Source organism: Maniola hyperantus, chromosome 5 (assembly GCF_902806685.2).
Source record: "Maniola hyperantus chromosome 5, iAphHyp1.2, whole genome shotgun sequence".
In the NCBI taxonomy this organism is placed as follows: domain Eukaryota; kingdom Metazoa; phylum Arthropoda; class Insecta; order Lepidoptera; family Nymphalidae; genus Maniola; species Maniola hyperantus.
The window spans coordinates 12,781,514-12,792,012 of NC_048540.1; the positions used below are offsets into that span (position 1 = coordinate 12,781,514).

The window sequence follows — 10,499 nt, forward strand, 5'->3', positions numbered from 1 at the left end:
TGAAGAGTTGGAACTTAAAGTTCAATAATGGTATATATGTTTGGCATCTACAATATTATCTCACAATCAACAGTGGCTTAGGAGTGCAATACCCTGCATCATCAGGGTTGAAGAGTTGGGATATCGAGTTGAATTATGAAGTCGTTGCTTGGTACCTAAACCAGAGATAGTTTATTCTAAGCGTACCTTTAATATCAATTCAACATCAACTATTCCTAAAACAGCTGATTGAAATCCAAAAGTACAAAAGCTACCCGTCATTATTATGATGATGGTTGAGAAGTTGGAACTTGAAGTTTTAACATGTATGGTTTCTAACAAAAAAGAATGAATGAAATCGGACTACGCGTTAATGAATTACAGCTCAGTATACATTTTAACTTTCAACCCCTCTCCTAAGGGAACCATGCTGAATTTCGGGATAAAAAGTATCCTATATCCTATATCCTCATAGTATGACGTCAAATCGTACCAAGTTTCATTGGAATCCATTCAGTAGTTTCAGCGTGATGCGCGGCCGTGATACAGACAGACAGACAGACAGACAGACAAAAATGAAAAAAAATCCAGTTTTGGGTTCAGTATCGATTATAGAGTGCCCTCGAAAAAAAAATTTCAAAATATCTTCAATGTACAGAATTTCACCTGTTACAGTTTTATTATAAGTAATAAAATAATAATAATAATATTGATTCAGATACAAGTTAGCCCTTGACTGCAATCTCACCTGGTGGTAGGTGACGATACAGTCTTGCTTACGACTATTTCGGATCGGAAATTCTTGGATTCAGGTTAAATGCAGTGCAAAAAGAGAGATCATTAGGATTCCGTACCTCAAAAGGAAAAAGGAACCCTTATAGGATCAGTTTGTTGTCTGTCTGTCTGTCCGTCTTACAAATAAAGTACGCAACGCGTACTAGTACGCGTAGTCTGTCTGTCTGCTAGCTTTTCACAGCTCATCCATTTAACCAATTTTGATGAAATTTGGTACAAAAATAGCTTGCATCCCGGGGAAGAACATAGGCTACTTTTATGATAAATAAGATTTAGTGGATACCGCTATTTTTCTGGAAATAACGTTAGATGCGAAACTTCAATGGGGCTCTCATATAAATAACTTATCGAACAGACAGTTCTGCTGCAAATGCGGTAAAAAAGATTCGCCAGTTGACAGACATAGAAACGGCGAGACTAGTGTATTTTAGTTACTTTCACAGCATTATGTCATATGGCATATTATTAGAAAAGAAAAAGAAAGAAAAGAAAAAACGTTTATTTTTTAAAGCTGTACCACACATTACCAGTTACCAACTGGTTAGGTTATCCCAGCGCCTCTTATACTTGAGTAATAAAGTCAAAAAACCTCAAGTAGAAGAAGCGCCGGAATAAAGTATGTCATGTGTGGCACAACCCAAAAAAAAGGTCCCTACTCAGCATAAATGCATATTGTCTTGCACAAGTACAAAAACATACAGCGCTGGTTTTCAGTAGAAACCCTGATTCAGATGGCACCACGGAATTATTATGGGGTAATGCTGCTGATATAAATTCTATTTTTGTGCTGCAGAAAAGGGCTGTTCGAGCCATATATAGTATGGGACCACGAGAGTCGCTGAGAACTAAATTTAGAGAAGTTAAAATTATGACAGTGCATAATCAATATATTTTTGAAAATTTATTGTACGTATATAAAAACATAAATAAATTAAAAAAAAAAGTGACTGTCATAAGTTCAAAGTGACTGTCATAAGTTCAAAGTTTTCATAAAACGTAAACTAATTAAAAAATCCTATTACATTGTAAGGATTATTTAAATGATAAGCAAGCTTGGAAATGAGTTGCTCGGCTTTGTGATAGTTCTAATAAGTTTAATTTATGATTTTGTAAAGTGGTGATAGTAAAAAGAATACCCGGCTGAGTTAGCTGTGGGCTCTTCTCAGTCTTGGGCACGTTTGGAACCCTCGTAGCGTTTGCGAAATAATTATCACCACTATATTTTACAAATCCAACAACTGACAATCGAAAAGAGTAATTTATTACCTATTTTGAACAAATCATTTGACTTTGACTTTTGATCTCGGAAAATCAAAGTTCCCACGGGATTTTTAAAAAACCTAAATCCACGCGGACGAAGTTACGGGCATCATCTAGTGCATACTAAATAGTTTTTGATTCATCATGCAAAATGTCAAAAAATACTATTTACCTATTTATTTATTTTTATTTTTCACTAGCTGCCCCGGCGAACTTCGTACCGCCTAACAGTCGATTCTTTTTCAGGATTTTTTTAAAAATTTTCTCTACGTAAGAACCATATTCGTACTTCAAGGAATATTATAAAAAAAGAATTAGCGAAATCGGTTCAGCTGTTCTCGAGATTTGCGATCAGCAACACATTTAGCGATTCATTTTTATATGTACCGAAATTCTAGTTACATAGTAGTAATAAATTAAGTTACATTGTAAATGCTTATCTCTAAACAGAGATTTAGAGATAAACATTTTACTATTGTAGTACGGAAACCTCGGGGCGCGAGTCTGACTCGTACTTGGCCGGTCGGTCTGTCGGTCGGTCGGTCGATTTATTTTAGAATGCATCGTATCGACAGCTGGTGGTAGTAGTTTACATATATCCTACTAATATTATAAACTAGGTGAAGCTATGATAGCCTAGTGGTTAGGACGTCCGCCTTCTAAACGGAGGTCGGGGGGTTCGATCCCGGGCACGCACCTCTAACTTTTCGGAGTTATACGCGTTTTAATTAATTAAATATCACTTGCTTTAACGGTAAAGGAAAACATCGTGAGGAAACCTGCATGCCGAGTTCTCCATAATGTTCTCAAAGGTGTGTGAATTCTACCAATCCGCACATGGCCAGCGTGGTAGACTATGGCCAAAACCCTTCTCACTCTGAGAGGAGACCCCTGCTCTGTAGTGAGCCGGCGATGGGTTGATCATGATGATGATGAGGTGATGCCCGCGACTTCGTACGCGTGGAATTAGATTTTTAAAAATCCCGTGGAAACTCTTTGATTTTCCGGGATAAAAAGTAGCCTATGTCACTCTCCAGGTCAACCATACCCATGCAAAAAATCACTTCGATCCGTTGCTCTGTTGCGACGTGATTGAAGGACAAACCAACGAACCAACAAACAAACACACTTTCACATTTATAATAGGTGTAGTGATGTGTGTGTGTGGATGTTTGGATGTTTGTTACTCAATCACACAAAAACGGCTGAACGGTTTTGGATGAAATTGGGAATGGAGATAGATAAAAGTGTTAATTTAGGGTATACCCTAAATTAACACATAGGCTACTTTTTATCCCGGAAAATCAAAGAGTTCCCACGGGATTTTTAAAAACCTAATTCCACGCGGACGAAGTTGGGGGCATCAACTAGTAATAAAATATAATTTGGACTTATCCGAATTCCGAAAGTCAGGGTTGTCAAATCACACTTATATTATAAAGGCGAAATTTTGTATCTGCGTGTGTGTGTGTATAGGTTTGTTACCCTTTCACGCAAAAAGTACAAGACGGATTTGGCTGAAATTTGAAATAGTGATCGCTTTTGAAAGAGTTCTCGCGGGATTAAAAAACCACTATATCCTCGCGGACGAAGTCGCGTGTATCATCTAGTTACAAATACATAAATACATTTTCAAAAAGATTTTCATTTCATTTCATTTCATTTCATTTCAAATATAAGTATGTAGGTCATATTGTGTGCTTAGACAATTTAATTATATACTTGAGTTTTCATGTAACAGAAACAAAAATGGATTGGCGGAAGAGGAAAAAGAAACGGTTTAGACTCGCAAAAGCAAATCCCTTGCAAAGAGGAGATCTATTAAAATTCATCAGAATCTTTCCAAACCATAATATTATCTTGTGATGATAATGCCATTACTTTTTCGGGGTTATTCCTGTGAGTCACACCCGACGTGAGTAACAATGTGACTCGAGGGGAATTTTATTTGACTGAATATGTACTTTTCCGGGATGCTGAATTTGATAATGACATTTATTTTCAAATCCAAAATAGCAGACATGCACTTTTCACAAAAAATAGAAATGGGTGTCGTTTTCAGGGTTTCCAGGATGCTGGTTTTGATAATGACATTAATTTTTTAATCTAAGATGGCGGGCCAGCACTTTTTATAAAAAATAGACGCGAGTGTCGTTTTCAAGGTTCTCCAGGATGGTGAATTTGATGATGACATTTATTTATTTTCAATAAATACTTATATATTATACTTCTATTTTAGTGGATCACAGGATTTTCTTTGACAAGGAAACGACAAAGCAAAAAATCGAATTGAATTAGATTATGATGCTATCACACCGTACCATTTAGAGCCAGCTTCTGAAAATTTGACACTGTGTTTGTAAGTTGATATTATTTAGATACTAGCTAATGCCCGCGACTTCGCCCGCGTGGATTTCACATTTTTCAAAATCCCGCGGGAACTCTTTGATTTTCCGGGATAAAAAGTAGCCTATGTGTTAATCCAGTTAAGAATTCTAAATTTCATTCAAATCCGTTCAGCCTTTTTTGCGTGATTGAGTAACAAACATCCAAACATCTACACTTTCACATTTATAATTCCACTAGCTGCCCTGGCGAACTTCGTTCCGCCTACGGCCTAACAGTCGATTCAAATTTTTTAAATTTTTCTCTCGGTAAGAACCATCCTCGTACTTCAAGGAATACCTAATTTAAAAAAAGAATTAGCGAAATCGGTTCAGCTGTTCTCGAGATTTGCGATGACATTTAGTGATTCATTTTTATATTATAGACTAGCTTATGCTCGCGACTTCGTCCGCGTGGGCTACACAAAATTTCGAACCCCTATTTCACCCCCTCCAGAGTTGAATTTTCAAAAATCCCTTCTTAGTGGATGCCTGCGTCATAATAGCTATCTGCATGCCAAATTTCAGCACGATCCGTCCAGTATTTTGAGCTGTGCGTTGATAGATCAGTCAGTCAGTCAGTCAGTCAGTCAGTCAGTCAGTCAGTCAGTCAGTCAGTCAGTCAGTCAGTCAGTCAGTCAGTCACCTTTTTCTTTTAAATATTTAGATTAGGATTAGGATAATATAATTATTATGTTACTAGCTGCCCCGACCAACTTCGCACCGCCTACAGTCGATTCTTTTTCAGGACTTTTTTAAAAAAATTCTCTCCATAAGAACCATCCCCGTACTTCAAGGAATATTATCAAAAAGAATTAGCGAAATCGGTGCAGCTGTTCTCGAGATTTGCGATCAGCAACACATTCAGCGATTCATTTTTATATAATATAGAGATTTACTATTTGTTGTCAGATTTGTCAATGCTGAATTATGTTGTATTTTAGTGACTCAAGACATTCCTTTTAGAAGAAAACAAGGAAAATAAAATGAATATGCCCAATATACGTACCACTGAAATCCAACATGATACTGCAACATTCAATTCTGTACTAAATATTGAAAGGTCTACCATCCCATACTTGTAAGTTGTTATGCTATGTTTTTTGCATACATTCTATATAGATAATACTCACAATATAATTATGTTGATTGTATGTTTATTAATTCCAGAAATGAAATGGAGAGCTTCAATAGTTCTGCGTCGAATGATACATCTAATGTGACTGTTGAAACAGAAAATGATACATATTGTGTTTATGTGTGTAGTGGGCTTTTAGAGGGAAATTGAATTGTACCTACTTCCTACTTATAAAAATAAAATTTTCATTTTTGAGATCAAAGTGGAATTTATTTTGACTTTTGTATACACAAGTAGATAGTATATATAGTTTTTAGTCGCTACTAATAGATAAGTGTAGGCAACAAAAGTTATTTTCACAGACAAACGAATGTGTAATCATGTGTTCCTAATAGGTAATCCGCCAGCACAGAGAATTCAACTCCTAGAGTACGCATATACAAGGTTTTACATGAAAACAAAATCGTAAAATGTTGGCGGGGGACAGGGGAGAATGCTTTGTTGTGATTGGTGGACTGACTAATCAAAACAATGTGCGGAATGAGGGTACCGAACGGGCGTGGGCGATGATTCATTTAAAATTCCGTGGGATCACCACGATTTAGCAATGCAATTCCTTAGGTACAGCATCAGGGTCGAGAAGTGGGTCTTCGAGTTCAATGATAAAGTCTTTACTTGATAGATATAGGTACCTACCTCCAATATCAATTTATGACCGACAGTTTCAAAATCCCATAAGTTTTGGTGGTCATGTCCCCTGCAGCATCAGGATTGAGGAGTTGAAATCCTGTGTGTCCTATATAAAATGACATTTTATATAGGACAATGTTGCAAAGTTTCTTTATCAATTAAAAAAATACGCAAATCGGTTCAGAAATCTCGGAGATTTCTGTGTACATAGGTAGAAAAACACAACTCCTTTTTTAAAAGTCGGTTAAAAAAGTATCCTTTGTTAATCCTCTACTTGTCTGTAAAAGTCCCGTCAAAATAGGTTCTGCCGTTCCGAAGATTAGCCCGTTCAAACAGACAGACAGACAGACAGTTTTTAAAAACGTTTGATTCAGCTGTTATGGTACAGTTCAAATAACAATATTATGAGCTTGCGGTAGTTATTTCGAAATTACAGACAGACACTTCATAGAAGTATGGATTTCTATAATATATACGAGTTGTTTATACACGCTGAGGCAGTAGTTACCTAATAGGTATGTATGTAAGTGAGATTTTATAGTATTCATCAAAAGATAAGTAGGTAATCATTATCATTCAAAAAAAAATTAAAAAATATTTATTTCAGTAGGTAAAACAATTTCACATAGTGCGTAGTAATTGGGACCATCCCAGTAACTGTTTTAGTATTGCTACGAGTACTCGTGGCAGGCGACCCCGCTCTTCCATAAAATCTTATACAATAATAATTGAAATAAGTAGTTCCTTCATAAATCATATATTTACAAAAATTCATCGGTGACATCTGTCCAACTATCTGTGTGCCATCATCAATATATCCGGACGCTAGTGTGAGCGCATGCACTCGCTACACTGCTCATCACTGAGTCTATTTCTTTCTATCACAATGTTAGGTGAAATAGCATACAGGTTACCCACGTGGGCCGAGCAGTTCGGACGTGCATCCAGCGTCACCTTAAGGGGTGAAATAGGGGTTTGGTGTAGTCCACGCGAACGAAGTCGCGAGCATAACCTAGTTATGGATAATTCCCTGGAAGTTGGAATAGACGTGAGCACTGTGGCCTTATAAGTGGGAGGTCAAAGTTTTGATTGTCGCACTGTCAGAGCAAAATCGTTTTCTCGCGACTTTTTCATTGATAGCGTTTCAAAACCCGCATCAAAAATGTGTTTCACCGATAGTGCTCGAACTTGCAGCTTTAGAAATACCACATCAGAATGAAATGTATCTCATTAGTTTCTTTTTGTTGAAAAGTCTAGCCTTTGCTTGAAATTTTGCATGCTTGCAACTCTGGACGAAACCACAAAAAGCACAGTACCGGAACTTCGTCAGCGTAGATACAGAACCAGCATAACTTGATCTCTAACTTAATGCTACCTTCACACTCAGTAGAGCTCAAGTCATGTTTGTATTTCACTTGATCCGCAAATATGTTTGTCAGACCAACCGCATCCGGCAATGTCACCTCATTAACTTTGCCATGATGTACGAGTATCTAGCAGATTTTGCGTCTGTTTTTGTATTTTTACGACTTTAACTAGGACTTCGCCAGCGTAAAACTGCAGGACCAATTATTTTAACTTTACATCCCAGTTTAAAGTATGTAGAGCGCAACTTTCGATGGTATTTATTACATGCAAAATCAGCAGCTATGTTTATCTAAATATATAAAAAAGGTGACTGATTGATTGACTGACTGACTGACTGACTGACTGACTGATCTATAACGCACAGCTCAAAGTAGGTACTGGACGGATCGGGCTGAAATTTGGCATGCAGATAGCTATTATGACGCAGGCATCCGCTAAGAAAGGATTTTTAAAAATTCAACCCCTATGGAGGTGACATAAGGGTTTAAAATAGGTGTAGTCCACGCGGACCAAGTCGCGAGCATAAGCTAGTCATCCATAAAATCGTCGTATCGTCTAAATCCTTCAATATCAACGTGACTTTTGGTTGCGTCTTTGTTTGCATTTAATATAAGTAAGTAATTAACAGCTTTAATTATAATATTTCCGTTGCTTTTTACTCAGTTGATTGTGTTGTGTTTCGAAAGCTTAGCTTTTGTACAAGAATTACCATAAATAAAGTCTCACTTTGTAAAATATGTTTTAATTACTTATATCTGGTGGCAAAATTATAAAACGAGAATATTGTAATAGTAGTTTATGAAACAGTTGCATAATGGGTGGTTTTAAAACAAGAGCGTGAGTTTAAAAACGAGCCGCAGGCGAGTGTTTACTTTTTATCTAATTATATAGAGTTTCATACACTATCTAAACTCATATTATTTTAAATTCCAAACCATAAAATCTTGGTAACATATTTGTCAAAACTCATAAGATTTTCTTGATAAATATTGCACGAAAAAAGATTGAAGTAAAATAATTATTTGGCACTAGCAGATGTCCACGACTTCGTTCGCGTGGATTAAGGTTTTTAAAAATCCCGTGTGAACTCGTTGATTTTCCGGGATTAAAAGTAGCCTATGTCACTCTGCAAGTCTTTGACTATACCCATGCACAAAATCACATCAATCCTTTGCTCCCTTGCGACGTGATTGAAGGACAAACAAATACACTTTCGCATTTATAATAAGGGTACTGATTTAGGAGGTACCGTGTATATCTACATTTTGATATGTGGTATGGTGGATAGTTACAAAATTAATGATTAATAAGGAATCTATTTTGGTGTAGCGACATGGGTGGTTCTGTCGTAAATCAACACAATTCGTTCCAAGAATATGACTGACGCCGTCAAATTGTAAAAATACGATGCCAAATAAACAAGTATGTCATTCCGGACTGAAATATGTTGATATTACAGAAGCTATTATATAAACGATGCTATATTGCGTGAAAACACCATACTGTGCGAGAAAACCGAAAGGTCGACGGTTCGAACCCCGCCCGTTGCACTATTGTCGTACCTACTCCTAGCACAAGCTTGACGCTTAGTTGGAGAGGAATGGGGAATATTAGTCATTTAACATGGCTAATATTCTTTTTAAAAAAAAACATCAGTACTATCATTTGTCTTCGTTTTTGCTAGCATTCTGATTACAACCTGTATTTAATGTTTATTTTATAACTTTGTTCCTTGGTTTAAAATTTTTATAAATAAAAATAGCGAGCAAACGAGCAGGTGACATTTGCAGTACCAGAGAAACCGCCAGTACTGGAGGTTTATGGGTGGACAATGATGATGATGAGGCATAATTTAAGCTAGTCTATCTTCAGACTTATGTATGTAGGCACTACATTACAATCTTAGAAGAATTAACCACTACAACACAAAGCCCTTTCAAAGGTGGCCGTAGCTTTTCCAGTAGGTATGTCCGCACTTTGGAGCGGTTTAATCTGATTTAAGAATGTTGAACCTTTTCTGGGTCCCAGATTATCATAAAGTTCTACTTTTGGGACGCGACGTTTAATTGGGTTCTAGGTAGGTAAGTCTTATCGCTGTAGAGTTACCCACTGAAAAATTGTCAATTTTAAGTTTTGCTGTGGATATACTTTTCTTCATACCGGGGTACGTTTTGAACCCTGGTAGCTTTAATTTAAATTTTAAGAAATTAACTAAAATAAAAATCAAAAGAAATTTTACAATACTGAAATATCTTCGACGTGTACTTTAATCAAACTTTAGAATGAAATGATTTGGAGTCTAATACTATAGATTTTTACGAAATAAAAAGTAGCATATAGGTTCAAAAAAATCAAATTTCAGCCAAATCCGCTCAAGTGTTTGCGTGAAAGAGTAACAAACATACACACACATATGCAAACTTTCGCCTTTATAGTACTAGTATGACAAAGGTTAGTTTGAGGAAGGAGTAATTTATATACGTTCAAATTGTACCAGGAAAGTGTGTTCTGAAAGTTTTATAATAAAAACCGAAAATCTCGGTATGCGACGGCAATCTTCAAGATCTGCTATGCAATAGTGTCAATTGTTGCACTACATAGGTATCGCCATGGTATTTCGAATAGGTTTGAATTCAATAAATCTAAAATAGGATTTTACTTTGAAGCCATGCGCTTTTATCGAGTCCAGGAAATGGGTGTTCGATACGAGAGTATGTGTGGAATTTCGAATCGAAATAAAACTATTGCACTATAAATCGACACCGATGTCAGCGGGCGCAATTTATAGCCAATTACTATTGAGCCTCAACTTAACGGTAAAAGGGGCAGACTGAAATACAAAAGTGCGTAGGTTTGGGCTCATCATATTTTATTTTCGCAACTTTGTCGAAAAAGCTGGATTATGAACGGTTACCCCATTCATAATCCAGCTCTTAAATATTTAA

The 10,499-nt window shown here is 36.5% G+C and overlaps 1 long non-coding RNA gene across 2 annotated transcripts; it reads left to right on the plus strand.

Moving 5' to 3' along the window:
- The first annotated feature begins 1,909 nt into the window (after nt 1–1,909).
- Nucleotides 1,910–5,751, plus strand: LOC138402342 (uncharacterized). Of its 2 annotated transcripts, XR_011236745.1 has the most exons (4): nt 1,910–2,576; nt 2,623–4,393; nt 5,363–5,499; nt 5,589–5,751. It is a non-coding gene; the product is annotated as an uncharacterized lncRNA (long non-coding RNA). The 2 variants fall into 2 exon arrangements; XR_011236744.1 differs by having other exon boundaries at nt 1,910–4,393.
- Nucleotides 5,752–10,499: the final 4,748 nt, after the last annotated feature.